Source organism: Dendropsophus ebraccatus, chromosome 10, assembly GCF_027789765.1.
Source record: "Dendropsophus ebraccatus isolate aDenEbr1 chromosome 10, aDenEbr1.pat, whole genome shotgun sequence".
In the NCBI taxonomy this organism is placed as follows: Eukaryota; Metazoa; Chordata; class Amphibia; order Anura; family Hylidae; genus Dendropsophus; species Dendropsophus ebraccatus.
This window is the reverse complement of record NC_091463.1, coordinates 70,753,071-70,778,131: the sequence shown is the minus strand read 5'-3', so window position 1 is coordinate 70,778,131 and position 25,061 is coordinate 70,753,071. Positions and strand designations below refer to the sequence as shown.

At 42.1% G+C, this 25,061-nt stretch overlaps 1 protein-coding gene across 9 annotated transcripts in view; it reads right to left on the bottom strand.

The window, feature by feature from the left end:
• MBNL3 (muscleblind like splicing regulator 3) overlaps nt 1-25,061 on the bottom strand; it is a 127,146-nt gene that overhangs the window by 86,591 nt on the left and 15,494 nt on the right. Inside the window, exon 1 of one of the 9 annotated variants that reach the window (XM_069943211.1) lies at nt 16,901-17,187. The exons of 7 other annotated variants lie outside the window; for them this stretch is intronic. The gene's annotated coding sequence lies outside the window, so the exon portion shown is untranslated. Of the gene's footprint in view, nt 1-16,900; nt 17,188-25,061 lie in introns of those variants that run through there. One more of the 9 variants, XM_069943203.1, reaches the window with a different exon arrangement.

The following is a 25,061-nucleotide window of genomic DNA, read 5'->3' as shown; positions in this document are numbered from 1 at the left end:
TACGGAATCCACGCGGATTCCATGCTCTGGCCTCTGTGTGCTCCCCCCGCCCGCTGCTCCCGTTTAAAGATCTGCCCGTCCTATAGGCTCTATTCTATTCCAGCAGATTCCGCTGTCTGCCCAAAAAAGAATTGACATTTCAATTCTTTGGGCGGACAACAGAATCTGCCTGAACATAGAATGACGGCCAGATGTTCAAGCGGGACCACGCACGTAATCAGCTGGAGGTTATCTGAGTGGATTTCGTAGTGTGAACGGGCCCATAGAGGGCATATATGATTATGTTGGGGTACACCAGTTATAAGAAAAGAAAGAAAGACAGACAGACTATGGACACCTTTGTAAAGGTTTTTCTTTTTTTTGCTTTGTATTTGTACAAAGCTTTTTTTGCCCATATATCACTTTAAATTAAATTTTGCTTACTTACTCTTCTACAGCCTCCACCATTTGGTGTGTGAGCGCTGCTTCCTCTTTACACTTGCACACATCATGTATTTTTCTCCCTCTGCACACCTTTTGCACACTTTCCTTTCTATCTGCAGTCTGTTTGAGCTGCCCTCCAAGGATTCTATTCACACTTTGAGCTGGTGTGTGAACTCCATCTTTATTGCTATCTTTACCATTTAAAGAGCAAAAAGTTCTTCTGATGAAAATAGTAGGACATTTTTTAACAACTCAATAAAAATATTAAAGGAGAAGTGCGGCCAAAATTTTTATTAAAGTATTGTATTTCCCCCCAAAAGTTATGTGAATCACCAATATACACTTATTACGGGAAATGCACACAAAGTGCTTTCTCCTTGCACTTAGTACTGCATCAAGGCTTCACTTCCTGCATAAAATGGTGATGTCACTTCCTGGATAAAATGGTGATGTTACGACCAGACTCCCAGAGCTGTGCGGGCTGTGGCTGCTGGAGAGGATGATGGCAGGGGGATGCTCAGTGTCCCTCCAGTGCCCTGTGTCCCTAAGTGTCCCTCTGCCATCATCCTCTCTAGCAGCCACAGCCTGCACAGCTCTGGGAGTCGGGTCGTGACATCACCATTTTATCCAGGAAGTGACATCACCATGTTATCCAGGAAGTGATATCACCATGTTATCCAGGAAGTGAAGCCTTGATGCAGTAGTAAGTGCAGGGAAAAAAGCACTTTATTAGCATTTCCCATAATAAGTGTATATTTGGGATTTGTATAACTTTTGGGGGGGCAATAAAATACTTTAATAAAAATTTTCACCAAATTTCACCTTAAATATTTATAATAATAAATCAGTGCAAAGGTGACCAAAACCTTAAAGAGAAAGTATGAAGAGAGGTTCTATGACTTTTTTTATGCACTTTTTTTTTTTATAGCTAAAGTAACAAATGATCCAATAAAAGAAAAAGGCCAGATTTCCACATACGGTTTTTGATGTAGTTGTTTGTATTACACAGGCATTCAGCCACCATGGTCAGTCATCCTAATGCCAGCACAATATTCTCAGCAGAGCGTTCACTTTCATCAGCTCCATCCTATTCTCCCTGAGTTGGCCATTTAAGAAAAAAAGAATCTCCTAATGAAAGAAATTTAAAATAATCCATATGGATTTAGCGCTGTGTCTGAGCAAATTTCCTTGCTTTTATACATAGGCCAAAATATCTCCAAATCAAAGCTTTGGCAGGGGATAAAAACGAAGCTCATGAGCAGATGATATCGCATCTGAATCTTGTTGGAAGGTATTGAAGTTAACTCCTCTCTCCGTAAGAACAGACTTTTGCTCCTTAGGGTAAACTGTTCCACGTCAGGAAATCACTGCACTGTCTGGAACTCACCTGTTCTCTCTAAAATGTTTCAATATAATTGTTATCACTCCTATATATATCTGATTTATGGTTGCGGAGTCATGTTTCTTGTCATTCTGTAATGTTTTTGCATGTCCAAATAACACCTGCAACAAAGGCATTGAGACGTGGAAGCTAGAAGTGTAGTCTTTTACATGCAGTCTGGTGGGCAATAGGAATCACTGATATTTAGGAGTGGAGCCATTGCCTCCTGAATCCCTGGGCAGTTGCATGTGTTTCACATATGGCCAGTCTACTTATGTCTGCCTTGCAGATCAAGGAGCTTAGATTCGATTCCTGGCTGTATAATATATCTGTATGGAGTTTATAACGTTGTTTTCACAGTCCAAAAGAATAGTGGTCAGTCAGCTGACCCTGATCTGTATTTTTGCCTTACCCCCTACAGAATTTTCGGAGACTTCAAGCAGATTCTGCTGGGCAGCCTCCGCTTGAAGTTCCACTTGTTCCACAGACCCAATGATATTTGCTGCCAACTTTTTTCATCCCCGCAATGAATTGACACGTCAATTCTTTGAATGGATGGCGGAATTCATGTGCAAATATCATTGGCTCCAGCGCTGGTGCCCGCTGTCATCGGCTCCAGCCCCCGGCTGCTTCCTGGTCTAGAGAGGGGACTTGGGACGTGATGTTCCAAGCCCGCTCAGCCAGTCACCGGCCTATATCCCAGGTTCCACTCAGACCTAGAAGTGGCTGGGGACCGTGGGATTAGAATGGATGACAGCGGACGCCAATAGGTGACCAATAGATGACACCTGACAACCCCCCAATCAGCTGTTCAGTGCCTGGAGTACAGGAAGAATGGGGCTGGAAGCAGTTGGCTCGTACTGGGTTGAAGTGCCAAGGCTGCAGTGACTCGGGGCCACCACTACTGCTTCTGATTAGAGATGAGCGAACCTGGAGCGTGCTCGAGTCCATCCGAACCCGAACTTTCGACATTTGATTAGCGGGGGCTGCTGAACTTGGATAAAGCCCTAAGGCTATGTGGAAATCATGGATATAGTCATTGGCTGTGTCCATGTTTTCCAGACAACCTTAGAGCGTTATCCTAGTTCAGCAGCCCCCGCTAATCAAATGGTGATCGTTCGGGTTCGGATCGACTCGAACCCGAACCCGGTTTGCTCATCTCTACTTCTGATCCTGTTCTCCCTGTAGTATTAGCCTCCTACTGATCAACTATTTCCTGGACAATTTCTAACCATAAAAAAAGAACAAAAACTTTATGGATTCCTCCAGAACCTTGCAGTGAAAATTTTTTTTTATCGTCAGTGTCTACTGAATATAGGACCTTGGTGCCCTTTGAGATTCAGCGACTCACGTCTTTAGAGGGGCAATCAACCTGCAAATTAGCTTACACAGAGCGACTAGTAAGAGAAGACTACAAGTGTATGTATCTTACATGAACCACTTCTGGGCTGCAGCGTACCAATATAGCATTATCTAACACAAGCTGTTCAGAAGAGTTTATGCAAAATGCTTTATCTCTATGATTTGCCTATGAAAATGGGAGTAACACGACCTTTGTGTCTGAGGTTTCATAGCCAATATTATTTCTATATTATTCTCAAATGCATTTTCATCGTGTATTGAGACAAGATCGAAAATTAGTCTTGTACTGGTGAGAATGCTAATTCCTCCCACTCCTCGGGGTATGTCGCAGGGAGTTTCTTGATTTACTAGATTTCTTTGAGGTGATCTTCTAGAACTGTTTCATCTTCATATTTTACAACGAGGGCAAATAACTCTTTAATGTCTATATAGACAATTTGTTTATCAGTACTTAAAAATACATAGATACGCATACAGTAGGTATCTATAGATGGGCTTTTTGGATGTGTGTAAGGCTGGGTTCACACTGTATTGTGTGCATCTGTTTTGATCTTATTTTCTAATGTGTTTTGATCTAGTTTTATCATGAAAGTCAATGGAACAACAGACGCACACAGCTTTCCAATTGGACACAGTGCTCCCTGCTGCTACCTCCCTCCATGTTAGGAACCTTCAGTGCAGGAGAACAAAGACGTTTACTACTGCTCTGGACAGTTCCCAACACTTAGGGTCCTATTACACGAAGCGATTTTTAATGATTAACGACTAACGATAAACGATCACAAACGAGAGTGTTTATCTCGTGTTTTTGATCCCAGCAAAACAATGAACAATGTAAAATTATACCGAACGATTCGTGAACAAATGCGGAACTTGAGCGAACGAATGTGCAATTACAGCGAACGATTTTTAAATGATTAACGATAATTTTAGGTTCAGATCTAAATCGACGATCAACGACATACGAACGATTTTTCGAACGTTGCCTGCAATTACACAAAACGATTATTGTTTAAATTCGAAATTTTTCACCTGACAATCGCTCCGTGTAATAAGGCCCTTACAGAAATGGCAGCAGGGAGAACTTTGTTGGATTTTAAATAACTACACAGCTCCTTCTGGGGCATACAGCAGCTGATAAGTACTGGATGGCTTGATTTTTTTTCTTTTTAAATGAAAGAGATTTACAAATGTGTACCCCTTTAAATTTATATTTAATGCATATATCTTACAAAAATCTACATTTTTCATTTACATGTTGCTAAATTGATCTAGCGAACAGTTAAAGCGGTTGTTCACCAATTGTTTTTTTCTTTCAAATCAGCTGGTGCTAGAAAGTGCAAGAGATTTGTAATTTACTAATCAAGTCTTCCAGTACTTATCAGCTGCTTTATGTCCAGCAGAACGTGGTGTATTGTCTCCAGCGTGACACAGTGCTCTCTGCTGCCACCTCTGTCCATGTCAGGATTTGTCCAGAGCAGTAGCAATCCCCATAGAAAACCTCTCCTCTTCTCCAGACTGGAAAGAACACATCACTTACTGCAGGACATACAGCAGCGGATAAGAACTGGATTTTTAATAGAAGTAAATTACAAATCTCTGACACTTTCTGGCACCAGTTAATTTGAAAGGGAAAGGGAAAAAAATGGCAGTTCCCATACACTACATACTTGCTGCGATCTAAACGACCGCAGCGAGTATGTAATTCTGCCGCCCTTAACCCCTTCTGCTCCCGCCCGTCTCCCCCGCTGTAAGCATACTTTACCTGTCCTTGCTGCACGGCTCCGGCGTCCTGCTCTCCCGTCCGGCCAATTAGTGTGTTGCCCAGCCGCAGCCACTGATTGGCCGGGCCGGGAGATCAGGACGCCGGACCCGTGCAGCAAGGACAGGTAAAGAATGCTTACAGCGGGGGAGCCGGGTGGGAGCAGAAGGGGTTAAGGGGGCGGTATAATTACATACTCGCTGCGGTCGTTTAGACCGCAGCAAGTATGTAGTGTATGGGAACTGCCAGGACCTGCCGGGCTCGCAGCGAGAATCTCGCTGCGAGCCCGCCCGTGTAAATATACCCAAAGACTTTTTTTTTCATGGCACCACCTGGTGTTCAAAGTGTATAGCACTGTGCTAATGTACTAATGGACATGCTCAATGACTCTCCTCATAGCCTAGAGTATGTATAGTCATCCTCTGTTCACTGCAGACTTACTACATTGTAATAGAAATAGTTTTTACCCCCTGCTTGGTTTCTAAGTGAAGGCATGCTGTGGATATCGCACAGTATATACCTCTACCAGTTTGTATCACGCAATAAGGCTATGTTCACACTGCGTATGAGTCCGGCCGCATTTCGTACGCCGCCCTACATGTGCGGCTGAAACTACAGGCGTGGGAAAAATCGACATGCGGCCGGATGCGTACGCACCGCGAACATACGCCCGTAGTACAGTTATGCTTCCCTAGCTTGTTTCGAAGCGATCTGAAGCAGGTCATTTACTTGGAAATCTTCTCCCAGCCCAATAAACCACACAGAACCTTTTGGATCGAAAAATCAAGTTCAATTTGGCTGAAATAAGTACTTTGTACGGGACCGCATGGAAATCCACGGCCGTGAGTTTCAACATTTTCGTCCTCAAGCAATGGTCTTGTTCATTTTTCACGGCGCCGCATACGATCCGGCTGTAAGCTCATATGTAGTGTGCATTGTGCGGGCATATATCGTATACTTTCAAGCGAACGCATCAACCTCAAAACTACGTGCGTATATTCGCGGTTCGCACTACGGCCGGACTCATACGCAGTGTGAACATAGCCTAAATGTGTATAGGGAAGAAATAGTAAAGAAATAGTAAGAATAGTAAAAAATAAGACTATATTGTCAGCTGCCAGAGGAGGAAGGAGACTGATTCTGTCCACAGCCACTCCTCTGCAGTATAGATTATCGGAAGCAGCAAGGAGGACAAAGGGAAACAAAAAAGAACCATGACAAAGGTATTTTATAAGCTAGAAATAATTCATTAAAACAGCTCGTAACTGCATTTCTTGATTTTAGGAATAAAAATGATGCATGGGATAAGCTCTATATTGATAATGAATGCTCAGAAAGTGAACAACCAGAGATGTTAGGGGGTAATATAAAAGGGTCTTTGCTGACTGTAGAGGAACTCCCATAAAGGATTAGGAAGTGCCTAGCTACAGCCCTACTTGCACTGCCGGATTCCACATTCAATTGTCATAGTTCCGACTCTGCATTCTTTCAGCGCATGCCTCACATTCTTTCATACAGGACCACTGCTTACAGGGATCTCTATACAGAATATTTACAAAAGCTTTTCCGAGGCTCTATCCTGTAATTTCCCAAACATTTCTCATACTCTAATGCAATGCACTTGAGTTTATGTACCTTACAGGGTGGAGACACTAGAAGCTGAAGGGGAGTTTTTTTTCTTCTTTTTTCCATTTTTCTGGCCACTTGTCTAATCAACTGCAATATGCTGCTGAAGTGTAACAATCAGGCTATTCAGTATTGTAGGGAGGATCTTACATGTTACACTTCAACTCAATAATTCCTGGACAAAAATAGGTTCTTTTCTCTCTAAGTTCCTGAAATTTCTAATTGTAGCTATTTCTAATTTTTATTCCCCAAAAGACATTTTTTTAGCCTTTGCCCTCAGGCCGCGGATCAGTTACTATTCTCACTCAGCACGCTTGTAATATTGTAGGATTTTGCCACGTCAGTTTATCATTTTCTACACACTTGCTGACAACATTGTTGTGATCACCGGCATATACTTCAACATGCCACTTTAGGCACTTCACAAAGAAATCATGCTGAACTATTGATTAGTGACGAGAGGAATAACTCTGAAAGAGGGATCTACAGATGGCTGATCTATACTTCTGGGGAGGGAAGAAAAAGAGCGCTGCACCTCACACCTATGGCTGATCCTAGTACCTCTCAGCTGCATAAAAAACATCAGAATTCTGTATGTGAATTGATCAAGCCACACTGCCCCATGTACCGCGTGCAGGTATCTGATACACATGGGTCCCTACACTAAGTCCACACTGTGCCAGTCAGCGACCACCACCCCCGCAGGCGTGCACAGTCAGGGAAGGGAGGCCATGGAACGGCCCTGCAACCCCCATGCCACAGGACCAGACCCAAAAATGCCACACCAAAACCCAGCCAGCACCACCGGCGGAGGAAGCTGCCCCCAAACAGCACAAGTCTGGATAAGGTATTGCACTCACCATAGCTATCAAAGAATTCTGCTTTATATAAAATACCCAGTCATGTTTTATGGCTTTTGAGTCAAACACTTACTTGAAAGGAACACTACTTCCAAAAAAGTGGCCTCAGAAAGCTACTTTGCATATACTTTTTCCAGGAATTCCCAGTAAAAGCATGAATGGCCTATAAGTCTCCACATGTATTTGTTACACTGTCCTCAAATTGACCATAAGGGCCAGTTCACACTGAGCAAATGTGGAGGAACTTTCTGCCACGGAATCCCACCTGCAGCAGTGTCAAACTGTGTCTTTATTGGAAGACTCGCTCACATCTGCTCAACGAATTGACATGTCAGTTCTTTGAGCGGAGGAGATTGGAGGTGTTGATCACTCCTGTGGCCAGAGGCAGCATTATACCTCCGACCACAAAAGGCTGCTACCTCCTCCCCAGCGCTGCAGCGCCCGAGTGATGCCATTCTTGCGCATGCAGTGCCAGTACTGCAGAGGAGAGCACCAGTGCAGCAGGTAAGTATGATTTTTTTCTTGTTCTCCATTTTTTATGGCCAGTAAACTGATGGGTTTCCTAAAGTCTCCTGAAAAGCATCAGTGTTTGCCCACCGTAAAAATGGTCACGGACGTGTGAAGAGGGCCTTACCCATTGACACCGCTTTGCCATAATAATTTAAAGGGGCAGCTCTCTACTATGAATATACCCTTATGATCTATTGACTTTTTTGTTGGTGACAATTGTTCTTTTTATCAAATACTTTACTGAAAAAAAAAAACTTTCACAGCCCCTTTCTGTTACTACAATCACTCCATAGTAATATTTGTAGAGTAATTACCCTCCCCATAGTTTCTCTATAGCCTTGTTAACACAATGCAGATGTCACCGGGGACCCAACAGTTGCTTGGTTCTCAAGGTCCCTTGAAATGAGCGCATAAAAGAAAAGATCTTCACCAAAGGTGTTAAGACGTTTTCATTATAGTTGATCAAATGGAAATCTTTTGTGGCACTGTTAATAGTAGAAAATATCAAAGGGGCTGTGCTCAGTACTCAGGGGATTGGGAAGCCAAATATAGTAAACCTGGACAAAACCCAGTTGGAAGAGCAACAAGGCTGAAAGGTTTGGTGACATGACATCCGTGACTGCACTGATAAAGGAATTAGACAGGCTGCTCAAGCTCAGCTCAAGACTATTCAGTTTTCCCATTTTCTTTTAACATCTTTGGCTGGCAGACCTGAAAGTGTCACTAGGGCTCTTGTACATGAGGTGAATAAGGAAACTAGGAAATACACATCCCAATCTTTCTTATATGTTCCTATATCTGTACATAACTGATGTTTTCTGATTAAGATTGCTAAAAAAAAATATCACACACAATATGGCCCAACACATGTTAATACTATGGGCACCAATAATGCAGTGCGCCCCCCTAGTACTGATTACACTTTAGATGGGAAAACTAGTTCTATTAAATGGGTCTAGCTCACAGTGGTTAGCATTGTAACCTTGCAGCGCTGGGGACCTGGGTTCAAATCCCACCAAGGGCAACATCTGCAAAGAGTTTGTATGTTCTCTCCTTGTTTGCATGGGTTTCCTCCCACACCTAAAAACATCCAGATAGGTAAATTTTGAGCCCTAATGGGGGCAGGGACCAAAACTGGCAAACTATATAAAGTTCTGCGGAATCAGTTTAATTAAAAAAAAAGTCTTAATACTGCAGATAGGGCCACACGAACGATCTCTGGATTATTCTTGCAGCCATTTACTTTCATTATTGTTTTTTTTTTTCTTTATCATGCTAAAACAATGCGATCAGCTGATGAGAAAGAGTGGGAGCATGTTCAGTGGGTGATCACTGTCCCTATTTTGCAGGGCAATATAATTTTGTCTGGCCAATAATTGCCCTATGTAATAGGGTCTTAAAGTTTTACATAAGCACAGGAGTTATTGACCACAGTAGAACATTATGCTTGGTTCCTAGAGATTAAAGCCCACCAATTGACTTCCAAGGCTGATCAGTACATCTTTCACTGACATATAACTCCCTAAAGGAGTTATGTGAGATTACAGAAAAACAATGTTGCCCATGGGTTGTATTTAGTATTGCCGCTCCTGCCCATTTACATCAAAGAGACTGAGCTACAGTAGGAGACTGCTTGGAAAAAAAATAAAATTGTATCCAGTATATGGCCCTCCAGCTTTTGCAAAACTACAATCCCCATCATACCTGGACAGCCTTTGGCTGCACGGACATAATGGGAGTTGTAGTTCTGCAACAGCTGGAAGCATGCCTGAGCTAAAGTCAATGGGAGTTACAAAACAGGCCAGAGGGCACGGGAAAGCTCTCGATATGACAATAAGTGGTAGTCCCAGAGATAGAACCTGCAGGTAGGAGACACTTAAGGCCCTATTACATGAAGTGATTATCGGCTGTATTTGGCGATAATTATCGCCCATTACAGCTGATAATCGTTTAATGTAATAAAAGGCAACAATCAGCTGACATGCACGATGTTGGCTGATCGTCGTCTTTCAACATGTCGAAAGACTAAAGACAACAATGGCAACAATCTGCTTCCATTGTTCCGTGTAATAGGAGCGGCGCAGCAGACCACCGCTATCTCCTATATCTATAGATCGCCCGGGAAGCTCCTCCCACCCGATTGCTGATGTTTAATAGCGTTGGCAGTGAGCAGAAAACAAGGATCAAGCGAGCGCTGACCTGACAGGTCGTCAGTCGCTTGCTGATCACCCTGTGTAATAGGGGCTTTATCTGGTGGATGTGCCATAAGTGTCAAAGATTTGTATACTTTAAGGCCCTGTTCACACATGCATATCACAGCATGCCTTGCAATTCTGACCATAAACTAAAGCAATTGTAAACAGAGGTTTAGATATACTCCCTTTAAAATGCAAGATACTGTGCCGAGACACTACCATTGACTGCCCATTTTCCCTACAGTGACCACTAGTCAGTCAAAGTCAAAGCCACTGCTAGTTCACAGAGGTCATAAAGGTCATACTAAGTAGTGGATCCTTCTCTATAGTGCCTCTTGACATGGGTCATTTTAATGGCATAGTCTCTTCAATTCCTGGTGCAGTCATTAAATTCTAATAATACCGATTCAGCCAAATACATTAAAAAAAAAAACATAAAATGTCTAGACTATGCTCGAGGGGACAGTGGAGGTTTTTATAAATCCATTTTCTCCCTTTCCAATAAAAATGCTAACTGATTTGATAAAAGTCTATTTTCAAGTGCTGGAATGGAGAAGTCTAAGAAATATAAGACCTGGACGTCGCAGCAGACAGCTCTTCTTTGCCTTACTTATTAGACATATACAGCCTTTCCTCTGCAGAGAGGAAATAGGACGGGGAAGGTTAATCAGATTTGACCCGCACATGTCAGACTCATTACAGCTAAGATACAAGATGCCACATTTGTTATATTACTGCAGAGGAAGCAGAGCTGGCTACCATCAGCTGTCTATACCTCCATCTAGACGTGACCTCTTCAGATATCTACTTCAAGGGCATCAAAGTAATATAGATAGTTGACGTGGTCTAGACTATGATCCGTCGGTGATCAATCTCTAAATAAGTAAGTGAACATATCCAGATATATGACAAATAGCCCAAGGTCTCCTAACCTCTGACACCTACCCCCATCATGCATCTGTCTGGGTAGATTGGGAGTCGTAATTTTGCTACAGCTTGAGAGCCATGTATGTTAGACGTTAAAGGGGCTTATCCAGTGCTACAAATGGCCACATTTCCCCCTACTGTTGTCTCCAGTTTGGGTGGGGTTTTCAAACTCAGTTCCATTGAAGTAAATGGAGCTTAATTGCGAACTGCACCTGAACTGGAGACAACAGTAAGGGGAAAAGTGGCCATGTTTTTGTAGCGCTGGATAACCCCTTTAATTACAATTAAGCAAATTACATGAGAGAATATTCTGCAATGTCCACTTTCGTCATGCCTTATGATTCTTAAGACATTTAGATTTATGAATCTAATCTTCACCTCTTTCTAAGAAGCAAATAAGAAAAATAGCCATAAATCTCCCATTTCATTTACAATTACTTTTTCAGAGGTAGCCATTGTGCAAGATGTATATGTCCCCTCTTTTATGACTGTATTAGACACTTAGGTTGGCACTATGTGGGTAATGTTACATCATATATAACAGAATGCAGCCAATAAATTTGCCAGGACCTAATGCTGTCTATGTCAGATCATGCACGCTGCATGCCTCTACAGACAGTATAAACTTTACCATGCCCTTGTTTGCTCTCCCCATCCTCTCTCCATGATACTTGTGCTTCCCTCTCAGATAGTGCTTATGTATTAGGGAGCGATTCACAGACTCTTAATACCTGATTGGAAGGGAGGCGGGACCGGTAATGACCAGGACGCTCTATAAGGTCCCAACAGAAGCTGCCATGGCATGTATGCCCTTGTTATTAACTTATTTTAAAGCTTTTTTATCTTGTGTCAACTTAAAGACAGATCATCTTTTTGGATAACCATGAAATAACTCTATATGTTGAGACACACACCAATGCCATCATTATTGTAAGATAGAGTCAAATCAAGCATACAAAATGTAACATACTTACCTGTCTTGATCATTTTTTGTTACTGTTCTGATGGCTCCCAATCTTGGTGCTTTCTGCCTCTTCCTGCTTCTGATGACGTGCCAACACTTTAGGAAATGCCTGCTTAGCCAGTTGCTAACTGAGGCAGCTGACCACTGGGGGCCATTTCTGCATGAACGAGACTTCATCAGAAGAAAGGAAAAGCAGAGAGCATCGGGGATTGGAAAGTGTCAGAACAGTAGCTGTGGGGGTCAGGACTGGTGAGTATGCTTTATTTCTTATTTTTACAGAACCCAGTGTCCTCGACAAAAAAAACCTATTTGTTCCTAGACAAATATTTGTCCTGCCATTTCCTTTTATGTATAAAAGTGCTTGGACCGTGCTACCGAATTAATAAAGTCTGTACTCTTCTGCTGTTTGGATGGTGCCTGGTCTCTGCTGCTTCCCACTTTCTGGTTCTCGATACAATAAAGTGTCCACTCAGCCAATCACCAGCCACAGCGATGATCCATCTCAGACAGTGATTGGCTCAACAAGCACTTTCTGGCGTAGCGATAGAGACCAGGAAGTGGTGAACTATAGGGACCAGGCACCATCTTAATGGCAGCGGGGGAGAATCATAGCAAATGAGTAGTGACTAAAAAGAAATTCCTGGACAACCCCTTTAATACAATACATGACTATTACTAATATTTGGAAGGATGTAATCTGAAGTCCGATGCCTATTTTACACCAGTGCCACCTATCTACCATGTGCCATTTATAATACTGCTGTCTCCTTATGTGGCAAAAGTGATTTGGGCCCCTTAGGGTGCCAGGCTCCAGGTATCAATGCAATCTCTACACCCTATGAAAAAATTTGTTTATGGTTATATGTTATCTATAACTGGAAAGTACCCGAGATTGAGAACCATCTGACCATTTAACCCAGTGCTTTCCAAGGTGTCTGGTATTCAGTGTAATGAAAGTACTGTACATAGTAAAGGTTACATTGTTGTTACTATGGATCACACACCATTTACAGTATTTGGTCTTCAGTGTCTCTTTGTATTCTAGTAGCAGAACGTACGTTCAGCAACAATCTACAAAACTGTCATTCATAATAACTTGTTGATTCCATAGAGGTCTATAAAGCAAATAATGTGCATGATTCACTGGATGACTCACGGTCTCACCCATAGGAGTGGTCACAATAATGTGTCTTGTCCACTCGATCTGTAATGTTTTACAGGATCTTACTGAAATACAACAGTAGATATGTGTGAAAACCTGGCAAAGATCTCCAGCAATGCTGGTAATAATATACGGAGGAGGTTTACTAGCTACAGCATATACTATATACATATACTATATATGGAGGAGGTATACTAGCTACAGTATATTATAGTAGCTGTAAATTCCACTAATATTCTGACTACTTATTTGCCAGCTACCTTTCCCCTGGTTGCTGATCTGGCTGATATAGCTATATTACCTGCAGAATATTAATATTGCCCACATAGCCATGGTTGAGGCTTGACCATGAGTTTATTGAACTCACTGCATCATACAGGCCTATGATTAATTTTTTTTATGTTTTTGTGTGTTTGCCATTTCAGTCATTGCAACATGCTCCTGCCTAGTGTGAATGGTGTTCTAGGAGAGCTGACCAAATTTGTCTTTTTGCCTGCATTCCAGATGGGGGAGTGGCTGCCTCTACTTGGTCGTGCCTCCACCCATCCCACCCAGGTGGTTATTATATTTGCCAGTATTATTTGGATCCTGCATGTCCAGAGCATAGGCTTATTATATGCCATGGAGAGGCCATAGTACAGTGTAGGGTCAAGCGGTAAGCCATAGGGTCCAGTGGTTCACACTATTTGCAAATGGTCTACCAAGAGCTTCATTATTTTTATGGAGATTTTTTTTTAGCAGTCGGGGGGCTGCTTTTAGCGATTTTCTTATCTGTATTGTGTCTGTGCCTTGCCATTAGCGGTGAGCTGTTGCATTTTTTATGTTTTTGTGTGTTTGCAATTTCATACCATATCAAAGTGCTCCTGCCTAGTGTGAATGGTGTTCTAGGAGAGCTGAAAAAATTTGTCTTTTTGCCAATAATCCCACGGTCTGGGGCACCATAAAAGCACCCAAAGCACCCATAATGCATTTGTATGAAACTGCCCCCCCCCCATTTTCAGGCAGACCAGTTAAAGAGGTTACCCCAACTTTTCTATACAATAAGACCTCTATGTACCTGTATAGAGAAAAACAGATCTCTACAGCCCTGTATTACTGAGACACAGAAACTCCATGTGCTTCCATGCGGCAAACAATTGTGGTGAAATCCTTCCCTTGAAGCTATAATTGTATGGTGCATAGAATTACAACACAGTTCTATTCAAGAGAGTGAGGCTGAGCTGCAATTCGGACAAAGCACCTACTAGAGAGTGGCCATGCACTTCCATATCTTTTATATCTCCATATTGGAGGACATGCACCCCATGTTCTATTGGTATGCTATGAGTCTCTGGTGGGAAAACTAACCCCATGATAGAGGGATATGTCTCCTCTTATACAAGTAAAATGCAGGAACCTAAATGAATGAGGTTACTATAGACACACTCAGCTTATAAAGATAAATGCATAGAAGAGTTAAGCGAACCTTGAGCCCCCTTGGGTTTGTCTGAACCCCAACCCTCTGCATTTGATTACCAGTGGCTTGAGAAGAAGAAGAAGAAGGATAACGCCCTAGGGAGTCCTGGAAAACGTGGATCCAGCCTATGGCCACCCTTCATGGCTGTATCCAACTTTTAAAGCAGAGCGTTGGAGTTTGGACTAACCCAATCGGGCTCAAGGTTCGCTCATCTAATGCATAGAACTTCTTAACAATAAATTAGAAATGGCAGTATGCCAAAGTGATCTATACATAGGAGATAAATGTAATTGATATGTCACACACTGGTCACATTGCTGTTTAGATAAGTGAGAGCTTCTGTCACTTAAGGTGGTAAAAGTACCGTAGCTGGACGGCCCATAAGATGATCATACTAATCTCTCATTTGATATTATTGTGGGAAAAGTTCTGCATAACTTTTCACTTATCCAGTAAATTGTCTGCTCGTTCTAGGCCCATTGTGGCCCTCCAGCTGTTGAAAAAAACACACTTCCCATCATGCCTGGACAGTCAAAGCTAAGTTGTACTTTTCCAACAGCTGGAGGGCCGAGAGTTTGACACTCTTGTTCTAGGCTAAAGAATCAAGTGGTAGCTCCATGACTGACAGCTGTCTCTATATGCAAACTTATACACAGGCAGCTTTTAGTCACTGAGTAGGACCACCCTCCGGACTACTTATGCCAGAATGAACAGAGGTTTACATAAATAAATGAAGTTACCCTAGAACTTTCCCAGTAAACCATCTATCAATCATGATAACATGATACTTTCAGATTGGACTCAATTTTTTACCTAATAGTTTTGAGTGGACTTGCCAAACTGTTCTAGTTCAACAACGTTCTTCGAACCCGACCTGTCGGCATTTGATTCCCGGTGGCTAGAGAAATTGGATGATGCCACCCTAGAGCTGCCTATGACTGTATCCAGTATGACTGTATCCCAATGCCGAATGTTCAGGTTCGGAGAACATTGAGGAACCTGAACAGTTTGGTAAGTCTACCCAACACAAGTTCCCATTAATCTGGGGGTGAAATTGTATTATAACAAGCTGCAAACTGGTCAGAAACCCAGCAGATCCAGCCTTATAATTGTATGTGTGTGCATAGGTTATCTATGCAGTCTACTATACAGAAGGTGTGAATAAATGTTTATATTTTACATGCAGTGTAATAATGACAGTATATACCTGTACACCACATACTTAGCATAAAAGAGGAAGCAAGAACCAGCCTCCCAGCTCAGGCCTCCCAGACACCCTCCAAGAGTGAACACACACACACAGAGTCACAGTGTTTCCGCTCACGCTGGATCCCAGCACTTCCTCCTGCAGACTCACTTCTACACAACAGTAAACACAGAAGGATCAGGCAGCGTCCCCCAGCACCTTTCCCCTGTACTCAGCAGCAGATTCGGATTACCTCCATCTTGCCCTGCCCTGCGCCTCGCACACAATATCCTCATTCTTCGTACGCTGAACAGGTTAATGATACCAAGGTACACTACACACGTTTGCACAGCTGGACTGAACACCCTGTGCGAGGCACGCACAATGCTACTGTTGTGGCACCAGCTCCCGCACCACCCCTTATACCGCCACTATAAATAGTAAAAGGCGCACTATTTCATTGCGTCGTTCTTCATATAATCACGTGTGCCGAATGTGCGCCATTTTCTGCGACCGACATAGCTTTATCGCTGCATTTATAAAAAAAAAAAAGTCACACACCATATGGTAGGAGTAAAGAAGTCAATTAAAGTGACAGTGACACAGGAGCGTCCAAGCTGATATAGGATCTGAAATTTTTCACGATATCACGGGATATCGTAAAAAAAATAAAATAAAAAAGCATACATTACCGTATACAATAGCATGCAGAATAAACATAAAGGAATGGATACGTTTTGTATAAGTATTGCTAACTTTCAGGCTTGATATAGTTCAGTACTAAGCAGCAGCACCACTACTTGTAGTAATAGCAGGGTCATACGTTATATCGGACGTAACCCATGTGCACACGGAGGGCTATCCTGCTGCGGAGCTGTGCCAGCTGTGGTGCAGCCCAGAAGAATACATATTGTAAAGAAGGTGAGGTCTGAGTATTCTGCAGCACAAGGGCACACACCCACACAGACATGAACTCTCTCCACAACATATACTTTCCCTAACGACTATCATACGCCCTTCCAGCCCTTCGCCCCCTCTTAGCTCCCGCAGCCACCTGGCCACCGGACGTGTAAAGTGAGCCCGTACCTCATTCTCTTCTCCGTCTGGAAACCTCTCATTAGCCAAAGCAGCATTTTCCAGGGATTAGCACGAACTGAAAGAAACCACCATCTTTCGCAAACTCCGAAACCAACCGTATTCCCAGCGATTGCCCACCGAAAGAGAGGAATACAAGCGTGCACAAAGTCTCCCAGTCCGAGAAGGCGAAAATAAGTAAGCAGTCAGGAAATCAGTCAGAAGTGCCGCCAAAATGTGAGCTCTTTCTAAAGAAAGGCCCTCCCTTAGACGGGCTGCCAATCAAACATGGGTCACGAGGCTGTTTGCTCAGACTGAATAGAGTTCCTATTGACACAGCTTATGTCTGCAGCATGCTACCCTCAGCAAAGCTTTCAAGAACAGATCAAATTACACAGCCTCCCTCCTTCTCTCTCTCTCTCTGCATTTAGGGGCGGCCATAAAATACAATCTTTCCCAGAATACATTTTTAGGCAGTCATGGAATAAATCTCCACAAGTGACCAGCGTTTATACAGTGCACACATGTCCATAGAATACAGCAGCAATCTATAGCAGACGACGTGTGTTTGCAGCCGGGGGTTGAGAAGAAAGTGCTGCAAAGTAAAAACGAAGAATTAAAAACTTCACCCCACAGCCAAGAATGGCTGCCCGTACCTCCGGGACAAATCTCTTATTTTGTATCCGTCCTGTAATAAGACACTCTTGTAAGGAAATATTAAACTTATTTCTGTTGGACATCTGATAATCCGGAAATTCCGATAATCTGGCACTTGTTTCAGACACAGAACTGTATGATGATGTTGAATTTAGCAAGACCTAAAATGTTACTGGGGTACAGAAAAGCAACCACTGGGCACGTTTCTAGCTACATATTGCTATCACTGTCTGATAATACAAAAATAATAACATCTATCTATGAGTTAAAGCTGGATTAAAGGAATGTATATATATATATATATATATATATTTATTCTTAAATATATATATATATATATATATATATATATATATATATATAAAAATATATAATATATATTGCATCATACACCGGTCAGCCAATCAGCCATAAGAATAAAACCACTGACTAGTGACGTAAATGACATTTATCATCTTGTGACAATGGCTCCTGTCAGGGGTGGGATATCTTAAGCAGAAAGTGAACAGGCAGTTCTGCCACACGTGGTTCAAGGAAGGACAACCAGTGAACTGGCAACAGGCTCATGGGCACCCAAGGCTTATTGATATAAATGGGGAGTGAAGGCTGGCCCATGTGGTTCAATGCCACAGAAGAGCTACTGTAGTACAAATTGCATAACATTTTAACAGTGTCTATGATAGAAAGCTTACTGTGCATGGGGTGCAGACTGGTCAGAGTACCCAAAGTGTCCTCAGTATGTAGTGTATGTGAGTATCAGCACTGCACCTTGGAGCTATAGGTTGACTATTGCCTTACCTAGGATGAACTGACACCAGAGTGTGCTATGGGATGAAAGCAAGGAGAATGGGTTCGATACTGTGGTTAACGTATAGCTGGGAAACTTTAGGTCCTGATATTCATGTGGATATTACTCTGATATATACCACCTATGTGAACCTTTTACAGATCAAGCCCCCCCCCCCCCCCCCCCCCCATTAATGGCAGCAGGATTCCCGTATGGCAATGGCCTCTTTCCGCAGCCACAGTGCAAAAAAACTGTTTAGGAATTGACAAAACATGACAAAAAGTTCATGGTATTAACTTGGCCTCCGAATTCTGCAAACATCAAATCCAATCATGTACTGGACGGACAAGACCAATGGATAGAGGGCCATATCTGACAACTAACAGGACTCATCTGCTGTTTCCACCTCCTTAGAGGTCTTGACGAATCCAAGTTTTTGTGCCATGATGACTTAAAGGCGGCGATACCTCAAATATGGCCAATATCACTGTTAAAGGGTTTGTTAAGGGACCAGGCTTTATGTTTAAAGGTGTCCAGAAGGGACCTAAGAGTAAAAAAAGTATACTTAAGGGGTTGTTCACCATTTTTTTTTCTTTCAAATCAACTGGTACCATAAAGTGCCAGAGATTTGTAATTCACTTCTATTAAAAAATCTTAAGTCTTCCAGTACTTATCAGCTGCTGTGTGTCCTGCAGGAAGTGGTGTTTTCTTTCCTGTCTGACACAGTGCTCTCTGTTGCCTCCTCTGTCCATGTCAGGAACTGTCCAGAGCAGCAGCAAATCCCCATAGAAAACCTCTCCTGATTTCCAGACTGGAAATAATACAACTTCCTGCTGGGCATACAGCAGCTGATAAGTACTGGAAGGCTTGAGATTTTTTAATAGAAGTAAATTACAAATCTCTGCCACTTTCTGGCAGCAGTTGATTTGAAAGAAAAACTTTTTTGGTGTACAACCCCTTTAACTGCCCCAATCTTCTACCACCAGTGCCTGGTCCCACTGCTCAGGACTTCTGTGCTGTGGTCTGTGTTTGGCTGAGCAAAGACTTTTATATGTGGTGACTGAGACCAGGAGGGATCAGGGTAGGTGAATATACAATTTCTTATTTGTTTAGCCCAGCCTGGCCACATCTATGTACAAAAAGTAAGTACTTGGATATCCACTTTTAACCATTTCTAGTATTCCCTAGCAATATAAACAAGTACCTTTGGCTAAGATATATACAAGTATACCTGCAGCTGTGAAGATCAAATACTCCCAAGACTTACCTAGATAAGAGACATAATATGAGTATGACAACGAAACATCAAAGGTTGTGGGGCAAAAGCTATTACAGGTCATGGTTTATAGTGAAGCTTTCACCAGTTCTATACTATTACACATTAAGGGCCCAGATGCAGCTGTAAATGTGATTGATGGAGTAAAAATAACCTATATTCTATTGTGTTACGATTCCTACATGACCTTGACTCTTATCAGCACAAGGAGAAAATCCTGCCTTATCTATAGATCAATAAATAATCGTATATATAAAGAAGGCAACCCTGTACCTGACCGATACGTAACAAACCACCCGATCTTTATTATATTAATATTTGTGTATGGATTTCCCTATAGATATGTGAGACCCTTACTTATTCGCCACTTTAGTTGGAGGGCATCTGCTTACATTTCCAGAAAATGAAGTGTGAACAGCTCCTACAGCAATTTAGGATATGTTGAAAAATCATAAAAAAAAATATACTAGGGTCACAAGTAAAAAAAAACAAAAAAACTAACATTTTAATGTGAGACAATAGACTATAGATCATACAGGTATGTAATAACCTCATAGGAAGATAGTCAACTGGTACAAAAGGAGGATAACGTACATTATGTCATCTACTGAAACTATTATGTATGCCCAATAAAACGCCTATCGGAGAGTTACTGTTTAGCCATAGCATTGAAACCATCTACTCCATCTAATATTATGTATTACATGACTGTCCCATATGTAATTTCACTATAATGTTTGTCACATAGATCCTTAGAATTGCCTATTTGTTTTGCTTCTAACAATCATCTTCAGGAACTGATTGTTAGCCTGCTGCCTAATATATTCTACCCCTTGATAGGTGCCATTGTCCCCAGATAACCAATGTTATTCATGTAGCTTCTCCATGGTTTTAATGTTGTGGCTGATTAATGTACTGTATATTGACTACACTATTACTGCTTTACACAGGCAGCAGGTATGAACACAAGACAATCAGATAGAAAATCTCTACTGTAAAATATGCGAGAGACATTAATTACAGAGGTGAAGACGTCCGCCTTATGGCCAAGATCCAAGTAAGGATGATGCTACATTGTAAATGACAGACAGGGGAACATTACACTTATATTGGCGTTCATAATTATTTAGAGATCTTCTATTGTAATAAAAATATCTTTTTGAAAGTAAAAAGAGTTAATACCTGCCTAGATAAGGATAAAACAAGGTAAGGGTCTATCACGGTCATTCTATAACCCTACTGTATTAATCCAGAGGAAGGCAACAAACCTTTATGAGGCCAATTGCCCCAGTTGCCCATTCCTAACTCCAAATGTGGCTAGAATAATGGATAGAGTTGTCACTTCTTCTTATATCTATCAAACATTTATGCATCTTGTAGAGATGGCCTACATAACTGAAGTGAGAAAATGCCGTTACTAGAGATGAGCGAACCGGGTTCAGGTTCGAGTCCAGCCGAACCCGAACGATCAGCATTTGATTAGCGGTGGCTGCTGAACTTGGATCAAGCTCTAAGGTTGTCTGGAAAACATGGATACAGCCAATGACTATATCCCTGATTTCCACATAGCCTTAGGGCTTTATTTAACTTCACCAGCCACCGCTAATCAAATGCCGATCATTCGGGTTCGGCTAGACTCGAACCTGAACCCCGTTCGCTCATCTCTAGCCATTACCATACACAGTACGAGATAAAGGGGTTGTCCAGGGAGCCATCTTGGCAATATACCTTTCGAGACAAGATGGGGGTGGTTGCATGTTGCGAGCATCATTGCAGGTAAATCTAATTGTTGCCTAAAGTCACCGCAACATCGGTAATATAAGGCAGCTCTAAGGGTCCTATTAGATGGGCCAGTGTCGGCCCGATCAATAATGTAAACGATCGCTGATTAAGCAGATTGGTGCTCAATTCCTGAGCCTATTACACGGCTCAATTATCAGTTATCAAGTGCTGCACGGACATCATTAACGATGTCCATGCAGCCCTTGCTTTAAACTTTTTATACATTACCTCTCCGGACCTCCACAGTCCGCGATTGGCTGGGTGGCCTGTCTTCTTGGAGAAGCTGACGCGCGAGGTACCGGGTCGAGACTAGAACGCAGGAAAAGACCGGAAGCTTGGAGAAGTAATGTACAGTATGAACAGTATATTTAATTGTCAGCCGTCAGAAGTGCATTGCTATTACACGTAGTCTTGCAGCAAGGAATAGCAGGGGCACTCACCGATTGTAGCAAAGTATAAATTTCTTTATTCCACCATCAAGCAACACATGAAGTTGGCGGATGAGCACTAGGCAACAGCTGTTTCGCACATCTCAGCGTGCTTCGTCACAGCCCTAGGGCTGCAAGACTTTGTTGCCGATACTGTCCTTTTTGTATGGGGAGCACCTTCGGTAGCTACGGTTCTAGGGGGTACGCGATACACCTGTAAAAGGCTCAGTTCAGATGTATGGGAGCGCCGAGGTCTATTCTTATGTGAGCTATTACACATAGTGATGCGCGGTCGGCAGGCGATCATTGGGCGATAAAGAAATGATCAACCCATGATCATTGTCTCTATTACACAGAGCGATAATCGTCTGAATCGGCCAATTAATGCTCTGTGTAATGGGGCCCTAAGACATTGAATGTGGATGTGGTTTCACCTGTATGAGATGCTCGTGATAGACACCCACCTCCTCTCTGAAGGTATATTTCCCAGGAGACCAAAGGGAGGAAGTGAGCTCCCTTAGAGCTTTTCTGCTCCCCGGACAATTGTTCCAGTAATGGCACACCCTTAGGATAGGCCATCGCCTGCAGTCATTAAAGGCGTTATCCAGCGCTACAAAAACATGGCCACTGTCTTCCAGAGACAGCACTACTCTTGTCTCCAGCTTGGGCGGGGTTTTGCTGCTCAGTTTCATTGAAGTGAATGGAGATTAATTGCAAACTGCACCTGAACTGGAGACAAGACTCATACTGTCTCTAAAAGAAAGTGGCCATGTTTTTGTAGCACTAGATAACCCCTTTAAGGATAAGGGGTTGCAGCACAGGTTTAGCACGCCGTTACTTTCCTATGCTGAGTTAATCCCATATTAATAAGAGTAATATCATTATGTAAATATATTCATAAATCCCAGTATATTGCCAACCAACCATAAATTCTCAGACCGTCTGTAAAACTAAAGGATATTTTCTCAAGAGTCCTAATTTTTAAGTAGGTTATTATGATTGTAATTTACATTGAATATCATTTTGCAGCTCCCATAAATGATGGTAATGATTTCCTATCAGTATTTTTGAGCTGTAGATAAGCATTACTTATAATTATTATTATTTATTATTCTTTTCCGACTTGTTCAGGAAATATGTTGTTCATAAATAAAAAAAAAAAATTCAGGTCAGCATCCCCTAAATCCTAATGACATTTACAAAAGAAGAGCTAAGATGAGGTATTGCACATATTGGAGTCCACCCATCAGCTTCATCAATGGGAGATCTCCTCTATTGACTTTGCATGCTCTTATACAGCTTTCTATCCCAGACAAATCCTCCAATATTAGCACAATAATATTACTAGCCTGTGGACTATTCATTGTAAATGGGCATTATATGAGGTGTGCAAACAATTCCTAATGTGATGACCTTGGCCTTTGTCCGATCAAACGTTTACTACAAAGCGAAAGCAGCATAATCTCCCCCATCATGCTATAAAACTCTGGTGCGCAGTTCTTCAGTCTAAGTATCGGTCAATATTCTTTAAATGGGTGTTCCCCAGGCTATCCTGCAGTGTAACTAACGGGATGAAAAAGTAAATAAATATATGCAGTGGTACCTTGGTTTAAGAGTAATTTGTATTGAGAGCGTTTTGAAGAAGAGCTCACAGTTTTTCAAAATTGTAACTTGGTTTAAGAGCATTGCTTTGGTTTAAGAGCTCACAGTACTGGGTGAGAGGCGGAGTGGGTGAGGGGGATGGTCTGCAAAGCGGGGTCTACAGCACTGTACTCTGACCCAGGAAGTCTCCCCCACCTTCCAAATATTGGCAGATCCACTTCAGGCTGGGGCTTGCATTAGGGGACAGGACTGTAGAGGTGATCTCTCCATAGCTGTAATTCCTCTCTTCCCGGATAGAGAGTGCTGCTATACTTTGCCCACATCTGCTCTGCTCATTCCTCTCCGCTGTTTGTCTGCCCTTGTGTTTCCCATCCTCTCTATTCCTGCTATAATGTGCCTGCACTGACACTCAGCTATATACACTGCTGCTATAACATGCCTGCACTTACACTCAGCTATACACACTGCCACTATAATGTGCCTGCACTTACATTCAGCCTTTCACACTGCTGTATAGAAAAGTTTCTGCCACTGTCCTCCTGCACAGCTCTGTGATTCTCACTCCCTGATTGGTCCATGCTAAACACAAACCCCTTCCCCATTGTGGTCAGGTGACCACACAGACCTCTGACAGCCGTCCTGCTTCTCTCTTCTAGCCTGTTGTACTATGCTACTGCATTATGGGGATCTGCGGTTCCATCCTGTATCTACAAACTGCAGCTGCTTTTTCATTCTTATGCACTTACTATACATTATACTCCACATGCTGATTGCTATACTGTACAGTAACTTACAATATGACATATCTAGCTTTCAAAATGTTTGTTTCATTTGTTTTACCAGTTAAAAAAAATACAAGCATGATCCCGGAAAGAATTATGCTTGTAATCCAAGGCACCACTAATTATATATATATATATATATATATATATATAAATATTTTATATATATTATAGAATATATAGTGGGTAGTAAGCTCCCTACTATCCATCACTCCTCTCTTGATCTTTGGAATGGAATGCCCCCGAAATATAGAGTTACTAGTGACATCATGTATACTGGATTGTGGCTCTCGGCTTCTCGCCCATGTGACATTTACACAGGACTATAGCAGGAAGAAAGCGTGACATCACAGATCACACTAAAAGCAGAATAAGGAAACAGAGGCAGTTTTGGAAGTGAAATAGAAGTAGGATCACTAAAACATTTATTTTAGGATAACCCTGTAATGATCCTGGCTGCTTGCCAGACTGCTGAACTTGGCTTCACCTAGAAGTTGCCTCTCCTAGGTAGGCTGCTGCTTCCAATACTCAGATACCCCCAGAACTTATGGTATGTCAGAATAGGATGAAGAAATAAATAAATAAATCAGATGGGCATGTATCGGTATGAGAACTAACAAGACAAATTGGTCTTGTAGCACTAAAACCCCGAAAAACAATACTAAGGCAGTAAGGAAGATTCAATGACTTCTGAATATCCAAATCTGGATAATCAGATCTACTCTATAGTCTGCACATAGTACTAAGCCCTGAATCCTTTTAAAAGACTAACAAGTGGAACGCTATCCTAACAACATGACCTGACCATATAAAGCTATCTATGGCTGTATACTTTAACAACACTGCTGGTCTATGAGGT